This window comes from Oxyura jamaicensis, chromosome 3, assembly GCF_011077185.1.
Source record: "Oxyura jamaicensis isolate SHBP4307 breed ruddy duck chromosome 3, BPBGC_Ojam_1.0, whole genome shotgun sequence".
NCBI lineage: Eukaryota > Metazoa > Chordata > Aves > Anseriformes > Anatidae > Oxyura > Oxyura jamaicensis.
In genome coordinates, this window is record NC_048895.1 from 24,196,343 (window position 1) to 24,215,477 (window position 19,135).

General features: G+C 40.8%; 1 long non-coding RNA gene across 3 annotated transcripts; it reads right to left on the reverse strand.

Moving 5' to 3' along the window:
• Positions 1-6,526: 6,526 nt before the first annotated feature.
• On the reverse strand, positions 6,527-19,084 carry LOC118164787. 3 transcript variants are annotated; one of them, XR_004749673.1, is made up of 4 exons: positions 18,983-19,084; positions 18,794-18,897; positions 17,207-17,254; positions 6,527-8,149 (listed from the first exon to the last, which is right to left on the reverse strand). It is a non-coding gene; the product is annotated as an uncharacterized LOC118164787 (long non-coding RNA). The 3 variants fall into 3 exon arrangements; XR_004749671.1 differs by lacking the exon at positions 18,983-19,084 and having other exon boundaries at positions 18,794-18,923; XR_004749672.1 differs by lacking the exon at positions 18,983-19,084 and having other exon boundaries at positions 6,527-8,160; positions 18,794-18,923.
• Between the last annotated feature and the right edge of the window lie 51 nt (positions 19,085-19,135).

Sequence of the window (19,135 nt, forward strand, 5' to 3'; positions counted from 1 at the left end):
GGACGTGTGCAGGGCAAGCCAAACAACTGAGTGAAACTGAGCCCATTGCTGGGCATCCACCAAAACCTGGATTAAGAATTGTAAACCTCAATAAATAAATAAATAAATGTTGCTTTTGCTTCTTCATGATTTGGGGACACGTAAGGTTTACATTTTCAAGCTTCTCTTTACTGTATGGAAGATTGTTGTTTTTAAATTACTGTTTTCCTTTTTGACGAAAGCTCACATTCACAGGTAATATCCTGACAACAGCATCTAGAGCTTTAAAAAGACAGGTCTATACAGACACCACTCCAAAATACCACAAACCCTTACCAGCAGAGAGACCTCTTTGCCTGTTGACTGTGCCTGCAATTGCCATGAATTTGCTAGCAGGTTGGAAGCAAGTTATCCTGGTTTCTTCATCAGGCTCCACATGTGCCATCTGCACCAGCATTCCCCAAATGCACACGTTCAGAGAAACTGGAGCCCTTCATCAGGCCTGACAGAGACATTGCCTAGAAATATTCAGGGCACAGTTGTCATAACAATTATTGTAATTGTACAGATTATACCTTCATACCCAGCCCCAACAGGACAGTGAATTATAGGAAAATAAGTGATTCTTTGTGCCCAACATGAAGGTCATTCCTTCCTTCCATGGAGAGTTGCACCCTGCGGTGCAGAGCCCAAGAGCAACAAGCTGTGGCCTCACAGCTGCAGTCTCATCAGGGGCTCTTTGGTGACCACTGGCAAGTAGCTGCTTGTTGCTTCTCTTCTGGCCCTCACCACCACAGGCTTCTTCCTCTGGCTGCAGAGCCTGGGGAGCTTCCTCCAATCTACTGCTCCTGCTCGTGCTTCCCCCCGGCTCCTTCCTGGCAGTAGAGTCCTGTATGGTCCAGCAGGTTTACTGGAGGACTTTAAAACCTGGAGGCTGGAACTGTAGGGTAATGTTATATCTAGCAATGAACCTGACAGTTCACTGCAACAAATGAGACCTCATAGAGTCATAGAATCATTTAACAGCTTGGGTTGGAAGGGGCCTTGAAGATCATCTCGTTCCAACCCCCCTGGCATAGGCAGGGATGCCTCCCACTATACCAGGTTGCCTATAGCTTTGTCCACCCTGTCCTTGAATACCTCCAGGGATGAGGCATCCACAATTTCTCTGGGCAAACTGGAAGGCTTTTATTACAAAGGGGTGTCAAGAGCCATAATTTTCATTTTTTGGTGGCTGTAAAAATAGCTCTCCTTCTTGCTAGCCACTTACAGTCCACATAAACAATCTTATTAGCTGCTTAATGAAGAGGAATTATGTCTGTCTAAAAGGTGAAGGGGATGCCCTAAAGAGAGAACTTCGATCACATGAGGCAAGGAATGAACATACCAAGGAAACCAGACTTGCCCTTCCATGATAGTTTTTGTTACTCGGACTGTCAAGGAAATACTTGAAAGAGAGCTTGGAGAAACAAACTGCTTGGAACAAAGTTTGCTGCAAGCCCAGTATGGACGTAAGTCACAGCAGAGGGCAAATAAACTATTTCTTAATTAATAACCTGACTGTAGCATCCAGAGTTTCCCAGTGACAAAAACCATAGCTGTGGCATGTGATGTCATATAACAAGTCAAGTTTCATAATCCCTCCAACTAAAGTAACTGAAGGCATGAGAAGGTTATAGACAGCAGGTCAAGCTTTGGTGCTTGGAAATCAGGTATATAAACAACTTCAGCTAGCATTTCTAAAGTTTTCAATTTTTTTTTTCATTTTTTTTCAATTCTTACTAGCTAAGATGATGGTGTTAACTATTTAGATGCCTAACGATAAACTTAAGTGTCTGACTTGAGGTCAAAATGCTGCCCTAAGTTCCTTGTCAATGCTTACAGTCAGCCACTGAAAGAAGGGTGACTGCTTTCCAAAGCACTGCATTCCTACAACTAGACTGGATGTTGGAGAACAGAATAAAAAAAAAAATAATTGTAGGGTAATAAATTCTTGCCTTGAATGTTTTCATTTTCATAGGCATTCTTGTCTTGAGTGCTTTCACAGGCATTGATTTCCCTCAGGTAAAAATATATGCACCAGAGTCACATTTACATTTTTGTCTTAGTGTTGCCACCCTCTGTTTTTCAATAAGTTTTTATGCCTTTGTTTAATGACATGTAATTTGTAGTAAGTTTTATGCTTCAAAAGAAACACATAAAATTCTGTTTATTATCCCATTCTTTATTTGTCAACCGAGTTCAGCTTGTCCCCCCGTGGCACTGAATAGCCATTTGCTAACAACTTAGATGGTAGATAATCACCAGTTTTGTCTCCAAGAGTTAAAATAGTTCAGGGTGGTGCCTGTGAGTTTTTGTGTGTACATGTGCACCCGTCCCCTGCCCCCAACAAGCCACAGTCAACCACAGGCATATCTCCACATATCTAAATACCGTTTTTCCTTGCACAACAGTGGGAATATGTCCTGAGTCACCCCAGCTCGCTCTTTCTCTTTTTCTTTGGAAGCATGCAATTAGCATCTGTTTTTAGTACGTAGCGTTCAGGCAGAAGGGGAAGGAGAGAAGTCCCTGTTGTTAGCTGTTGCTATGGTCTAGTTGGTAGTAGTGTGCAAAATCGTAGCCAGCAGAGCTAGAGGGATCACTCTCCAAAGTACATCCCCACATATTTTAGCTATTAGCCTCCCTTTTCCTATACATTAATAAAATCTTTTGGAGATGGAGAGTTAAGGGTCACAGCAGAGGGCCAAGCAGCACTCCATCTGGGTGCACAATAAGCTGTGGTGGGAGGGGAGAAGAGAAGGGGTTTAAGATACAATATTTGTATGTTGCACCCCTGCATGGTCAGTTATTACAAATTCAGGACTTGGGCCCACAGAGTGCTGCTCCACCTTACCACAGAGGAAACAACCTCACTGAAAGACTTAGGTTTCTTAGAAGTCTCCTCTCTGTTCCCACTTGTAATGCACCTGAGCATCACTGCAGGTAGGGCAATGCAAGGCCTCTGATCTGGCAATGTTTTGCTACTTGGTTTCTACAAGAGTAGTTTAGCAAACAGTAGCAACATTTTAAGAAAGAAATATCTCAGCCCTTTTTAAGGTCAATAATTTGATGCTAGCCCCAAAGGACTCAAAAATAAAATACAGCTCTAACTTTACATCTAATTACCACTTAAAGCTCAAGTCTGCTCAAGGTGGTTGTGAATTGCAAACATCAGATTAAACAACTCCTACCACCATTCTTGCTGGTTTCCAGTTATGTCCTTTGAACAAGTACCGCTCACCTCATTTCTTTACCAAATCAAGCACATTAAGCACGCTGGAGACACAGTTACAAACACAGTGAAGTTCAGAGTAGCCAGATCGGTAGGCAGCGCTTACGGAGAGAGGTGAAGAGTTGAGTCATGCCCAGAAGGAATGTGTGTGAGCAAGGCTGTAAAAGGGAAGAAATAGTAGCAGAGTGGGGAGCGAAGAGCTAGGTTCCCCAGTACTGCGAGCGGCCACAGAGACGTTAGCATTTCAGCCATGATGCGCCAGGCCATGGGGAGTAAGCTGGATGCATGGACTGGCAAAAATCCTGGCTGAAATCTGTTTTTCACACTGAAAATGTGATACGATCTTATGATTCTGAAATGTGTGCTAAAGAACATGGTGAATCATTCTTAAAATTCTACATCTTTCCCTTCACAACATCCAGTGCAATAGTTTTCAACCATGCAACCACCACGACCTTAACAACATACCAGTGACTACTGGATTTACATTTTTCCTACTATTCCAGTCACAATTAGCCATAGTTTGGTTGCAGCACTTCGCATAAGGGTTTGATGAATAATTATCTTACTTTATGTATAAGATACTACAGTTGTGCCAGTAGTGACATATTAATGTCAACCTGGCTCTTTATGGTTGTCGCAAGGTAGGCCTCAACCAGGGATGCCCATGTTTTCAAAATGTTTTCAGCTATTGTGTGTATTGCTTCACTCTCTGTACTTACACATACACGATTTATATATCGTATACATATGTGTATGTATACAATTCACATATTGTATATATTGCCTCCCTCACTGTTTAGTCAGCCATTTTGTTATTGGCTACAAACTTTCTACACGGACCAAAGTTTTCCCCACTCTCAATAATTTCTATCAAAGCAGCCAGAGGCAATGATAAACAGCCTCGTTACACGTTTTCATGAACAGAGAGCCAATTTTTTTCTTGTTGTATCAAGCATATGTTGGACTGAGCTAGAAGGAAGTGTTTGTGTATTTAACTACACATCCTTTTCAAGAGGATGAGCTATTCTGTTGTCAAACCACATTAGACGTTAGACAAGATGTCTCATCTGTGACTTTCTGAATATTCAGCCCTGAAAATAATGAAACAGCAATTCTAATCCTAATTACTGTGGGCTGAATGCAAGTGCAAATTAACATAGACTAGTCTTCTACATGTCTTGTAGCAAGGAGAGCCATAATTGCAGACCTTGAACTTCTAACACCTATTGCTGTGGGAGAAGTAGGAGAAATCAAGGTCATTTCCCATTCTTTCACTAGTCTCTCTCTGGAAAGGTCATTTTGACTTTCATTTGAAAAGCAGTGCATAATTATATCATGTCAACAAAAGATGTGCCTGTAAATGTTATGACCTGCATTCAAATTACAGGTGAAACTTGTTCTAGTTTGCTGCCGAATTCCAGAAGTGGCAGACTGGAAACTCGTGAGACGTAGCTTTAGCACATACCATGGGTCCAGCGTTTTACCCTTGCCATATGGCTTGACACTAGGCTTTGGGATTCAGGCTGTTCTGGATTTGAGACCAGCCTCAGAGTCTGATACTACACAGCATCACGGGGTACAGCCATATAGACGTCAGTAGGACTCTGTATGGTTTATCCAGTGAGTTCAGTGAAAACTCTTCAATCCAACCAGCAGTGCAAGACTGAAATGCAGTTTATCAGCAGTGTTTCAGCAATCTCAGAGCCTGTTAACAGCATGGCTTTTATGTTGCAGATGGGACTTGGCATAGCAGCTAAATACCGATGTTGCAATCAGCAACTGCAATCTCAATAACAGTATCAGCAATCTCAGTATGATTTGAATCCAATTTCCTCCAGGATTTCAAAGGATTCAGTCCTCATAGTTGTCTATAAAATGGCTCCTCTATCTACTACAAGCATGGCCTAACTGCAGAACTGTTTACACTAAGGTAATTTTGTTATCCCATTTATCTGAAGAATCCTTCCCAGAGAAGCTTTGCATAGCAAAACTCCAACCAACTATCTATAATTTAGGTGGTTCAGAAGAGCATTGTTACCACGAAAAGGCTTAGCTTTGACCCTGCTAATTAATAGCCATCTTCCCAAAGATCAAAGAATAGAACCTGATCAGGAACAGATGCTGTTTTGTATCACTATTTACATTTTCCTGCCTGATATCCTAACATGTTTTTAATGATTTATCTCCCCTTTGCAATGGATAATTCCACAGTTTTATGAAAGAAAATTGATGTGTCTGTTCTTGGCAGATGACTGCATACCTAAGATTGTGCTGCCCTTGATCTGTACATGAAATTTTTCCCAGCGGGAATGGGAGTTTCATGCAACGTGTGTGACCACAGTCCAGGAAGGGAAAAATCCTGCTGCCTTCAGGGAGCTTTTCCTGGAGAGCAATGGGAAAGCAGTGATACATCACTGGGCAAAAGGGCTAGAGGGCTCAGGTATGAAAACTGGAGAGCACTCGTAACACAGTGGCTTCCATCTTTCCCCTCCTGCAAGGGTAATATCATGGACATTAGCATGGCACATCCCTGTTCTGTCCATTTGGGTGTCTGCAAAGAAATCTGGTATTCCAGGTGTTTCAAGGCAGTAGGTGCTGTTGCTAACTCAGGCTGGATAGGTGACATGTCCAAGCAGTAAGAACCTCTTCTCACTGTGTTTATGCCAGTAATTTATGTTCAGACACACAGTTCCATTAAGGAAAAGTAAACTCTACTTAAGCTAAAACTGGACAAAAACTGTATGTTGGTGAAACCTAATGGTACCGAGCTCAATTTCCAACTAGAGAAACTGAAAAAATGACCACAATCTTATTTAAAAAAAAAAAAAAATGATATGCAAAAGCTCAGAGAGAAGGCAGAAAGATGACAGAAATGACATGGCAGTAGGTGGCAGAGAACAGATGGGGGAGAGGAAAAATCTCTTACTTAAAGGGAGATTTTGCGTGCATGCATATCCTGTACATAGGCCACCCACCCATGACACATGGATTTTGGAAGGGTGTTATTCTACCCCTTATACATAGCACTGGCTTTCCCTGTGACTAGGAAAACATTTATTTTAAAAATTGAATCAACCCTGACTAAAACATGGGTTTCAGTTACAGGAAGAATAGGTTCATGAACTCCAGCTAGATTTCTGAACCCTGCCATCTTAAAAGCAAAATCAAAAATTGCATGTCTGCAAAACTCAAACTCCAGGAGGCTCACCTCTTTCTGGATCATCATGCAAACTACCCAGTAAGGGGTTGCAAACTGCACATGAGGCAAAATAGCTGCTAATACTAACTATTAACCCACTGAGAAAGAAGTAAAAATGAAAATGGGTACTGTGACTGTCCTACAAAGTGGAGCTATTCATTCTTCTGCTTCGAAGCAGTACTCATAGGCATGTTATCCCAAAACTCATGGCAATCTATTAATGCTAAACTGGGACAGATGCAAGTCTTCCAAATTGCAATTGAGAAAGCTCTCCAATTCTTTCTGTTCCTTTGCAATCCTTAAAAGCTGGGAGGATTTGTAGTTCTGATGCAGTTACCTCTCCCTCATTCCCCATAAATAAAGGTTTTGCCAGCCAAGTCAGCCTCACTGGCCAGTGATGCGTATCTGCAGCAGCTGGCGTATGATGTGAACTCACAAACCACTCGGGGAGGACTTCATCCCCTTTAAGAGAGTCCTTGGTGGTCCTACCATGGCAGGGCAAGCGATGTTAGCAGAATAGTCTCCAGACAAGCAAATGGGCATATCCTCATGGGTATCCAAGACCTTGACAGTACTCATTTCTATACCATTATTTGCAGAGTGCAGCTTATGTTTTCCCCATCGAGTGTAGCTGTGTTAGTGATATGGTGTTGTTTCTATAAGTATGCATGGCAGTTCCCAGAAGCAGTAGTCACTGAGTCATGAGGGAGGAAGGTTAATTTCATAGAAGCATTATACCTCTGCTGATGTTTTACAGCTTTCTAAAGGTCCTTATCTCTATAGACAACTATTAAATATCGTGTGGTTTAAATTTTAATATAAACCAAAAATAAACCTTATTGTGGTCTCATACCACTTTTGCATCACTGCAGCCTCACTAATTCAAGGCTCTGGGTGACTTGAGCTGTAAATGGAATCCAACCTGTTGCTTTAACTTTATATAAATTAAAAAGTAGGGTTAATAACTGATCTTCATGCAATTAGCCTGGCTTGCACCTGAGGATAAGAAAGATCAGAGTCTTGCACACTACATCTGGAAGTTTCATTTGTCATATAGGTATTTCTGGCTTTCCTGCAAACCTTGAGTTATGACTTTTGACAAGTTCATCTCTTCCATCTTCTACCTGCCCAGAGTCAATCAGTGCACATGTAACTGGACATGTTGGTTTGACTAGGATACGAGCAAGCAAGGCCTCGGCTGGTTGCATCTGAGAAGATCTGGCACCCAGGCTGCAGCTCTCAGTGTTGTTTGTGCCTATGAACTCAAACACACCACTGCGAATTCAGCAGCTGCGTCTTCCCCGCATAGTGAGACCCTTCTTCTGCACATAGAGAAGGTCCTCAGGAGGCTTGCCACGTTCAAGAACAAGGCTGTTCTGTTTGTTGTGGATGTTTCCGTGACCAGATATATTCTGCTGAACAGTACTTGAAAAATATCTGTGGCATGTGCTTCATCCCAACCACTCATTCCCTTTCCTTGACCTGCCCTTTGTGGAGAGTGTGGAATGTTAAACATTTCTTGTTGGTCTGCCCAGCCTCCTGCTTTATTTACACTTACTCTCCCTTTCCCTTATCCTGAGGCACCTTTCAGGATATTTTCTTTCCTGCTGCAAGTAACAGAGTGCTGGTAGGGCCAGATTCTTCAGCTGTAACCAAGTGGAGTTGGCTATGAAGGCTGGAGTCTGTACCCACTGAAGCTGCATGTAGACTCAGAAGTAAAAAATAACAAAGAAAGTTAGGATTTAAATAATGCTTTAGACTTCCTAAGCATTTCCTTTAAAACATCCCTTTTGCTGCTGCTCTGAGAAGTATTTTTAAAACAGTAGGTAAAAATCAGTTCTGCTGAAACATTTCTTCCCAGCGTAAACAAGTATTGGGCTCTTGAAACCCACTGGTTCAGTAATAACAGAGCTATCTCTGCTGCACTTAGCAGAGATTGTGCAGCAAAGAATGAGCCTCACAGCAGAAGAGCCAAGATCCTGCACTTTCATTCAAACCTATTTACAGTTTTATTTTAAACTATTATAGCAAAACTAAGCTATCAGAATACTTGCTTAAAAGTTAGTAATGATTATTCCACTTTCTGTATGACCACTTAGAAGCTGTTTTAAAATAAAATAAAACAAAATAAAACTCTGTTGCCAGTTTTTGCATTGAATTTACATGTAGATATACTTGCACATTTGTGAGATAGGTAAAGAAGATAGGGAAGCTGATGGTCAGGAAGTCTCAGTCACCCAGAAATTCCAGGTAAATAAGGATTCAGTTATTTCCCCAGACATCACCTATTGCCTCAGAATTCATCTACTTTCAAAGCTTTACATCACCTCTTGGTGAGGAGCTGTAATGCTAAAGCTTCCCTATATGCATATTTAATTTCACATTTCAGTTTCATGTGCTATGCATTTTAAAAACATGATGTCACCTTCCCTTCTTCAGAGTTATCCTTTGCATTAAGAGGAAAGAGCAAAGCTGTTTTCAGCAATAAGGTTGTGACAGAAAAGTAATTTTAAAGGGAAATCCATGGAAAAGTGTAGAGAAGCTTCCAAACTTTTTTAAAGCACCCTTCTCATATGTCATGTTAGATCTGAGCCCCAGTAGCCCTCTGGGATGGTGTCGAATAAATCATATTCAAGATGAAATACATCAGTGCTGTGTGTATTGTAATCACACCTGGATTACTGCCGAAAGTTCATACTCTTAAGCATTAATATTTTGAGATCAGTGGATTATGTCCTGTTATCCTTGTTCATTTCAAGTAGAGCTTGCAGGCCAAAGCAATCCTATCGGAAGTAAATAGCTGACTGAGAGGAGTAAGAGGTAGAAATGGGGCCCCACTTCATCTCAGCTGGGTACGAATTAAGTCCTTGAAGTACTAAGAAATCTTCTGTCTGGCCCCTTGTCTGCAGTAAACATTATGAGTGCCTCTAACTTTACAGCAGATTAGACCTTGCTTTCTCAGAATAAACACTGACCAGGATCTTGAATTGTGCCTATTAAGTTCAGATGCCCTCACACTTCAGGTACTTTGCATGACCCGCTTTACAGGACCTGCTGAAAATACTCCCAGCCGTGTAAGCAGACTAGTTCAATACCCAAAGGTACAGTTTTTCTAAGTGTGGTGTTCAGCTGTGGCATTCAAAATCCAGATGAAGACCCCAAGACTTGCAACTGTATTTACTGGCCCGGTAACAGTGACACCAAAAATAGGCACGCATGCCAGTGTCATGGTAGCTTAGTATGTTCAGGGCTAAAACGCCGGCCTGTCTGCCTCAAGTGGTCATGAGGTTTAGATCCAGCTGCCGGATGCCTGCTGAGCTTTGAGCTGAGCTTGAGCACAGCAAATCTGTCTGTGCCTTACGTCTCGGTGTGCTTTTTGGTGATAAAGGGGACATTTGCCTACAGTGACAGATGCAGAGCAGATCCATGTATTCCTCATCCTTTCATCTAACGAGCAGGATTAGAAGGATCTTGGCAGTGGCAAAAGGCTGCACAGTTCGTTCATTCATGTGTGCCAGACGGAAGCCAGATTTCATGATGAGGAAAAAAAAAGTCCAAAATCTGACCAAAAAATAGTGCCATCATATTCTTCCTTGCTGCTGAACCATGTGGTGATTGACCACACGTCTCATCAATAAAGCTATTCTTCATGATCTCAGCTATCTGGTGAAAAGATTCTTTGGGGACATCTGAAAATAATTTTGGTTCCCAGGATTTACAGGGGGAGAGGGGAGGAATTCCATGCGAAGGCCATGTTCAAAGCGCGTGGATTCCTTGTGGTTTCTCATATTCCTGGAGGTAAACTAATAAGAGAGAAAATGTGTACCAACTTTTCGTTGCACAAGAACACTGTAAGATGATCAGAGAGACTTACTCACTAGATGCCAAGAAGTTTATTTAAGGTGAGGCTCTGCCCTGCATGGGAGTACATGATGGTGGGGTTGTATGGAAAGAGCACTCATGATGTGAGTAAGGCAGAAGAGAAACCCCAGCACTGCTTCCTTCCCTGCTTCAGTGGGAACACAAAAGCAGAGGAATCACCAGGTCAGATATAGAAGCACCTAGGATTTGGGGGTTTAAGCCCCCACTGTGCCATCAGCTTCTTTGGTGACTTGGGGTGACTCATTTAGCCATTTTGTACATTTGCTCTCACTCTGGGAAAAAGATTAATAACATTTCATATGGGTTTTTATGAAAAACAAAACAAAACTGTTTTAAAGGCTGGGAAATGCTAAATCCCCACAGAATATAGAAGAATATAAATACTTAATGTCAGGGCAGACACAGCTGCCATCCACATTGAGGACATACAGTAAGGGTTTCCATGTGTGCAAGCTTGGATAAAAATGTGGGCACATAGTCCAATAGCCTGTGCATGAGGTGAACAGAACAAGGATGCCCAGAATTTGCTAAAAATGTATCAGAAAGTTATCCAGTGCCCACTGACTGCATTGCATATGGACAGTAAGTCCAGCTCTTCCCAAACATTTAGTGTTTACTAGATGTCCAAACAGTGTCCAAACACTGGGGGAATTTGCTCTGCACCGATCAAAGCTAGTGGTGGAAGTCAAGGTAATGTCACCTCCGTACCCGAAAGAGTAAGGGCAAAGGCAGCCCTCACCAAGGACAGAGGAGAGCAGAGCTGGGTGGCAACACAAAACAAAATGCTTGATGCAGAAAAACAAAGTCTCTCAGTGCCCACCTCAGACCTGAGTGGATTTTATCGCCCTCAAGGTGGCTCCAGGCGCTGTCCCTGGAGCAGCTCTGCAGTCCCGGCCCCAAACCGGCCTTGGAGCTACTTGGTGCCAGCTGCTGTGTGCAGCCAGGCCATGTTTTTTTGAACCCACAGCCAGGAGGGAAAGAGAAACTTGAAGGTGGATGAGGTAATGACAGAGCATAGAGATTTAAATAGCATTATCGTGTTAGGATTCTCATACTTCCCGGTGTCTGTGCTGAGTCTGGGAGAAGGCTTTTCAATTGCACAGCTGATGAAAGAGAAACTAAAATAAGAACTGAAGGGTTGGTGGAGAGAAATTGAGACAGACCCAATTCTCCCCACTCCTGTCTATATCAGGAAAGAGGCAAAGGCTTGTATGGAAGAGGAGCTCTTGTTTATATCGTGGTCTCTTTCTTTTTGTTATCTGTAGCCTGAAGCTTTTGGAAGCCAGTGATTAGAGAGCCTCGGGGCACTCGCCTTCACTGGAAGCTTTGGTAATAAGCCTTGTAAAAGAACCCTGAAGAAACCAAATATGAAATACAGAGTATCCAGGTAGTCAACATGAAATTTCAACATGAAGTTCATTTGTAAATAAAATGTTAACTAAGCAAATAAATAAATAAATAAATACACAAAATAACCCTATAGCTTTGGCATTTCATATTTGTTTGATAAAATAATCTTGAAGCACAACTTGTCTCTTCCATACCGACAGGGTTTGCAGTTTACTTCAAAGGACACAACCAAAGCATGAAATCTGAGATACATTTCTTCATTTACAGAACAAGAAGATTCTGAAAAACCACTTTGATGTCACCACATGCCTGCCCTTTAGGAAATAGTATTTCAGTGTTGGCCTTAATAACAACCTTCAAGGAGTGGATTTGATCAGTATTGTGTACTATCATTATTATTTTTCTCCTGAAAACAACAAACTATGAATACACCAATGTCCAGCTCAACCTCCCCCCACCCCCAAAAGCCCATAATTTTTTCTCCAGAACTTTTGCAGGTAACTTGATCAGCTGCAGGGCCTGGTGTAGGCTTCTGAGATAGTTTCTTCCACTTTGCTTACTTGTATCACTGCACTTGCACAAGAAGCCTGTCATTCTCCATTACATGAATTTATGTCTCATTGCAAAAATGGCAATACCTGTTCTTTGTCTTTGCAGACCTGACACCTCCCTAAAACATTTGCAAAGAGTTTAATCCAAATACAAACATACAAAAGAGGAGGTAGAGAGAGAACAGAAAAAATCTAGTCCTTCCTTTAAGACTTGATATGGGATTGGCCTGAAGTCAAAAACCTGTCTGAGCTGCAGCTACCCACACCAGGAAAGTATCAACCTGCTTTACTTTTAGCCATCATTTTCTAAATCCTGCTAATTCACAGTTAAATCAGAGCAAAGTTTACATTAAGTGCAATCAATAGCATTGGGTATCACCATATTTATCCTACCTGTCTAATCAAACCAATTGAAAAATGAACTAAATTTATGTATTTTTTAGTAAGGATTTTTCACTGAATCCATGTATTTGCTATACACTGTTACCTGTTCACTTGAAGTTTTGATTCCTAACGAATATAAAGAAGAGTCCAAAGCCACTCAGTTCAAATCTAGCATCAGCTGTCTCCAAGCCCAGGGTTCATAAACCAACGCACGGTCCAGCCTGAAAGAGCTTCCTGTGACATTTAGACCCAGACCTGGGTCTTCAGCAGAATGCCCTTGCTGTCTAAAGGACTTGAACTGGCCATGGATTTTACATAAAATAGATTCACAAGCACACTCTACTTCTCCTCAGAACTGAGAACAACATCAAAACTGCTATAGCGAAATGATCAAACCACTGTGGGGTGTTTAATATAAGGATCTTTGTCACTGTCATCTTGAGGAGAACTAGAATAAGGGATATAAAGTTCTAATCGCTTTGAGACATTTGAAATTTGAAGATAGTGATGGTCTGATAACTGTTTCACAGGAGTGTATCTCACCTCGTGACTACCCATTTCAGAATTTCTTGTATGTATTTTTGAATCATCAGATACCAGATGGATGTGAGTAGTTTAGAATGGCAATTCCTGTGCAATCCTACCTGTGAAATGAATATAGTCATGTGGTCTTCCAGTGCTTTGATACCTACTGAAATTACAATACAAAATAGAACAAAAATACCTTTACCAATAAGGAAGATTTAGGAAGGGAAGATGAAGTGGTTTGATTTCTAGTTTTAGAGGTTCTGTAATCCTATATATCAGTCAGATTAGTAGGCACACACTCAATACAAGTATATTCTAAAAGTCTGAAAATACACTGTAATTCATTCACAGAAAAATCAAATGACTTCAATAATCTGATTCAGGGTACACAGTTCAATGTGCTTTTTTCTAAAAGCTGCTAGTTCCTTACTTGTTCCCAGCAATTTAAAAACACATCGGCAAGACAGGATATCTTCTCTTTTTCCTCTCACACTTTTGCTTTTCCCATATGTAAAGTATGTAAGCTTGTAAAATTTTTAAATATGCAAAATGATGATAGCAGCCTAATCAAAGATGGAATTTTTGTTCAGGGAATAAAACACATAGACTTTTTACTCAGGGAACGGTATCCCATCAGGAGGAGAAATAAGATCTACCTCTGTAGAAGGGACTTTGTTACTGAACACATTTGAACTTAATTTCCAATGTTAACATCCTTTTCTCTGCATAAACAGAATCAGGAGTTAATCAAAGAACTTCCAAGTTAAATTCTCAGTTTTCCATATCAATAAGAGAAATTCTTCCAAACCCACAAACTCCATTTTTTCACTTTGTGTTGAAAGAGTGAAGCTAGTAGCCAAACCTCAGGATGCTACACATTCAGCAGTGTAGCATCCGTTACATGGGTAATAAATTGCCTCCGGAGGAAGAATTTTCCAGCTCATATGAGCTTCCAACAGCAAAGTGCAGGTGTTCCAAAGAAGCCCTTGGTTTAGATGTGGTGAAAGGATTTTGCAGATGATAAATCAGAACTATTACTTTAGAACAACTACCTAGTTTTTATTTCTAAATTGCCCATTTGCATCACACCTCCTCATCTCTGTATACCCAATTTGAAATGCTCCTTTCATTTACCAACGTCACGGCCACCCAGCGATTTCAGAAAGTGTGTTCTGAGAGAGAGACAGGGAAAGAGCATGAGTGTTCACAGCTGCCCACTGCCAGAATGAACACCCATAAGTAATTTTCCAGGGTATGGAAGTGATTTTGGATAACCATCAAAATGAAATGCAAATCCACTTCCCTCTTTTAGATGTCTACATTTACGTACATAAACATTCTCCCTGCAATACTAGCATCACAGCAAAATGAGGGAGCGCAGTTGCAGGCTGTGCTGGCATCAGCAAGCAAGGACAGAAGATAGCCAAGACAAACTGATGGGTTGGCCTTTTAAGATGTGCTAGAAAACAAAATACATGGCCAGGATTCTTGGGAGAGCTCTTCGTGTGGTGGCTGACTGTGCTTATACATTGGACTTTTGGGTCTAAATTGTTTTTGTCATTCATGCTACTGGATTTTGCTATCAAGGTAGGCCTACCCATATAACAATCATACTTTTCTTTTCCTGTATAGACATACCAGAAAATGCCACCACCAGAGCTTGAAGTGGAATTCAGGATTTTACTTTGAACATCTCAATCACATTCTTTAACTTCTGTGAGGTTTCCTGGCATTAACAGATGCCACAATGTTTGGAAAGAAATTTTTGTGGCACCTTGTTGCTGAGCTGGCATTTCAAGGAGGGTTATACTCAGAATCCTTTTTTTTTTTTTTTTTTTTTTTTTTTTTTTTTTTTTCTCTAAATGAAGCTCTATCTACATTTTTGCCACCTTAGATTCCACATGTCTTGTCAAATTACCTTCAAATTCACACACTGGAACTCTTCAGGTCTCTAAGGTGTAATAATAGCTCAGCAAGAACAAAAATTTGTTCAGATGACTGCCCTTTGAGTTCCCAGATCAGAAACAAAAACAGTTAAAATCAGCACTTTTTAAAATGTACACAAATATATGATTAGTTTAAAGAGAAAATAAGTTAATGCTGCATGAAGTTTTTCAACATTCATGTCTGAAATGAACTTTTCCTCCTCTCCACTACATCTGCAGTTCACCACATGCAGACAGGCAACATACATTTTTGTTGAAACAGAAAAACACAGTAAAATGAGAGAAATCATAGCCACTAATGGCTTCTGTGGAGTCACTGAGATGTTTGAAAATAGCACTTCATCATATTTTCTTCTAGGCAATTTTTGGTGTCTCCCACAAAGAAGACTGCCAAGGACCCCACACTCAACAAGCAGTGCTCCTCACAAAGCCCAACTGATGTTTGAGTCCCAGTCCTTCAATGTGTTTCTTGATGAGTATTTCACAGATATATTTTGGTTCTGTTATTCCCTGGTTTATACCTCTTCCAAGACCATGTGTGACACCAAGTCACCATCTGCTCAAACTCCCCCAGATGCTCGTGCATCAGCCCAGGGTCCACTAAGCACATCGCTTGTCCTCAGACTGCCAAGCGAGTGAGAGGAGAAGAACATAGAATTTGTTAAGCCAGCTGGAGACCTGCTCAGTAGGAGGAATTGCATTCATTTTAAAGCAGATGATATTACACCTAAATCTTCTATCTTACTTGCATACTTGAAACCATGAGTCGCTACATTCTACCAGATAACCTTTACTTCTAAGCTGCCCCTATATTTCCTTTCACACTACTTCTGTACTGTCTCTTCAATGAAATAAACATTCCCAGCCTCAGAACAGGGGAAATATCTTGCCATAAACACTAATACCCTATTGCATCTCATTCTCCCAGTTTACCACCAGCACTGGTGTGAACTTTGGTATTAACTAAGGTTCCAGAGGCGGGAGATTTTGACTCTTCCATCTTTATGAGGCCTCCTCTCTGTGAAGAACAACATTATTTTTGTCATTAACCCATGCCCCACATTTTCCTTCTCTTTGGTAGAAATCCATTTCCCCTAGTTACTGTTGCATGCAGCACCCAATAATCCCTGCCCTTACTGAGTTGTGCCATGCCCTTTTTCCCATCTGCCTTCAACCTGTCCCTACTACCCTCAGGTACTCCACAGGATGCTGACTGCACTGCACAGCTCAGGAAGCAACAGAAACCAGCTGTTTAGAAGAGCCATCGTGATGGTGCCTCTAAGCACCTTCATCCAAAAGCACCTTTCAAAAGCAAAAATTTTGGAAGCAATCAGAAAGTCAGAGCACCTGCTTAAAATGTCACAGTGGATGTCTGCTCTAGCTAGGAGAGTGTCTGAAGGTAAAATAGAGAGAGGACACTTCGACTTTACCAGCAACCTAGTGTCTTTCCTTCCCCTAGTTACTAGGCACAACTGTCACAGCTGGAAAACCTGCCTGTACCCTTCTGGTTTGCAGTCTAGGTCCAGCCCTACCAGTCTCTATCAGAGTACCTCACTAGTTATGCTCCTAGTAAAACTACAATTGCTCAAGTTTATTTCTGTTTCCTGTCTTAGTAAAGACAGCCTTCTAACTGGCTTTCAGCTCTCCAGTCTGTATTCGAGATATGTTGACCCTACCAGAAGTTATTTTATAAAACTATGACATGCACAGAAGAAGTAGCCAGGGGTTGACTGATGATCCTCTCCCTTTACCAATGGAAAGTATGACCGAATTTTTGACCATCAGCATTTTTGTTACCTGTTTGTTTCAAGAACACTCTTCTCATTGTTTTACAGACTGTGAATCTACATGTTCCCTTTGCTAATAACCAGTCAGGAATATATTCTTGCTTTGTATTCTGTACGTTTTTAATTAAATGACCTCAGTATGCCTACTCTTTGAAGTCAAATCCATACAACATTATTAAAAATTACTCATATGCATTATTTGGTATTAAATTCTACTGAATACCTGTGAAAGTCTTTCATTCTGCACACTTTGTAAGAATTGTAATTACCTTACTATAGTAATAAGAAGAATAAACAACTTAGTCTGCCAAAAATTGTTTACTTACCTATCCTAGCAGGGTAGCTCCAATCATTATGCACATTTTTCCAGTTCTCTAGAAATACAACAAAATGAAAAAACATACTCTTGAAAATGTTCAGTAGAATGATGTAATTAATAAGAAAGGTTTTTGCTACTGATAACTTAGTACTTTTTTAAGTAAGTGCCTTTGGATTTTGCAGTAATATTGTCAGATGATGCAATGCTACTTTTTTTTTTTTCATTTTGTTTTGTTTTGTTCTGTTTTTCTAGGATACTATTCCAATTTTATTCTACTGCTTAGTAAATGCTGGGTTGTCATCCCTTTGAGACTTAAAGCTCCGATTCATAGTTAATGAAGCACAGGCAATAAAGCTCCAATTCATAGCATTCTAGTGCAGCACAGGTAGCTAGGAAATAAAAGCAAAACATATCATTTGCCTAAATTCAGAATTCTTAAAACTTACCCTGTCTAGCTGCTATGATATACTAAAACATTATTATGCCCTAGCTGTACATTGGATGGAGTGCTCAGATGGGTAAGCAAAAGTTTCAGCTGAGATGGTGGATTTTGAATACAGACTTAAATGTTTCAGCTAGGGTTACAGGCTTGTTTTATGTCTCCTATAGCTCTCAGGCATCATCAGCCTGTAACAGGTTCAAGTACCTGTTCAAGGAGTTAGCAGTATTGTACTGAGCACTGGCATCCTGTATCCTATTGGAGTTACTGCAGGTAATTTTTCTGTAAATATAGTTATCTGTACTCTTTGTTTCCACCAGTGGATTATTCTTTTTGAATGGCTTCTCCTCTGTTCCCTCAAATATTGTCTTAAATAGGTTAAGCAATTGCAGGTGAGACAATAAATAAATTAATAAATAAATTATAGTTCTATTCTATATGCCATATGCAAGAGAAATCAAGACAGTTGCCATCATTGTATAGTGTGACTAAATTATGTATTACAGCATAGCTGCCAGAACTGTAAGAAATTCCATTCTCTTTGTGCTGTGTGAAAAATCCTCTGGGGTAACATGTTCTGTTCATTAAAACATAAACAGGCAATGTCATTGAATATTCTTCAGCTTCATAAAATCACACGTGGTAGCACTGTTGACTGAAGTGGGCATTACAAACACATTTTACTCACTCCCTTCTCCTTTGCAGAGCCCTAGGTGGCACTCCTGTGGGCTCCTTTGCCTTGAGGTGGGGAAGCATGAGGGGCTGTTGAAAACTGAGGGGCAGATCTGAAGACTAAGGTGCATATATCACTGTGTTAAACAACTAAATTGCTGGTTAAAACTCAGTGAATACTAGTTTATTGAATGCCAGATAGTAGAAATTGTAAAAACAGTCTACAAGTAGTACAGACTTATCCATCACCTAAAATACAAAATTCCGACTTCACTTTCTGCCCAAAGGCAGTATTTTTTTACAGTCCCTCAAGAGGCTCTCTTCAACCACTCTCTTATTTTTTTACTAGAAAACTGTTCTAGTTTCTCCTTTATCATGTCTATCTACAGCAAAATGCTTCTGTCACTGGGACACGGCTCTAATTACCCTGCATCATTAAGCAGTGTTCAGGCAGCGGGTAGCAAGACAGCTTAGTTGAATTACCTATGATTTTGGACTTTGCTGGGTCTCTGCAAACATGCAATTGTATGTTTGGTTCCTCATGTTTCCTCTGGAGATCAATCCACTTCTTCCCATATAAAACAGAGCTGAAATGATACAGGATATAGCTATTAGCACTGCTACCTCACTGCTATAATAATGCAATTTGCTTGCTCAACTGTAAGAGCCCACCAGACAGCAACGTTCCTTCTCTCAGGTTGCTGTCATTTCTGTCATTTCAGTGACCACTTCAGCCATGGAAGCAGCTTTCACTACAGCTGGGGCACATCCACCACTAATGGTACCCAAGTTCCTCTGAAGTGGTGTGCAAAGAAGGCTCTAGAT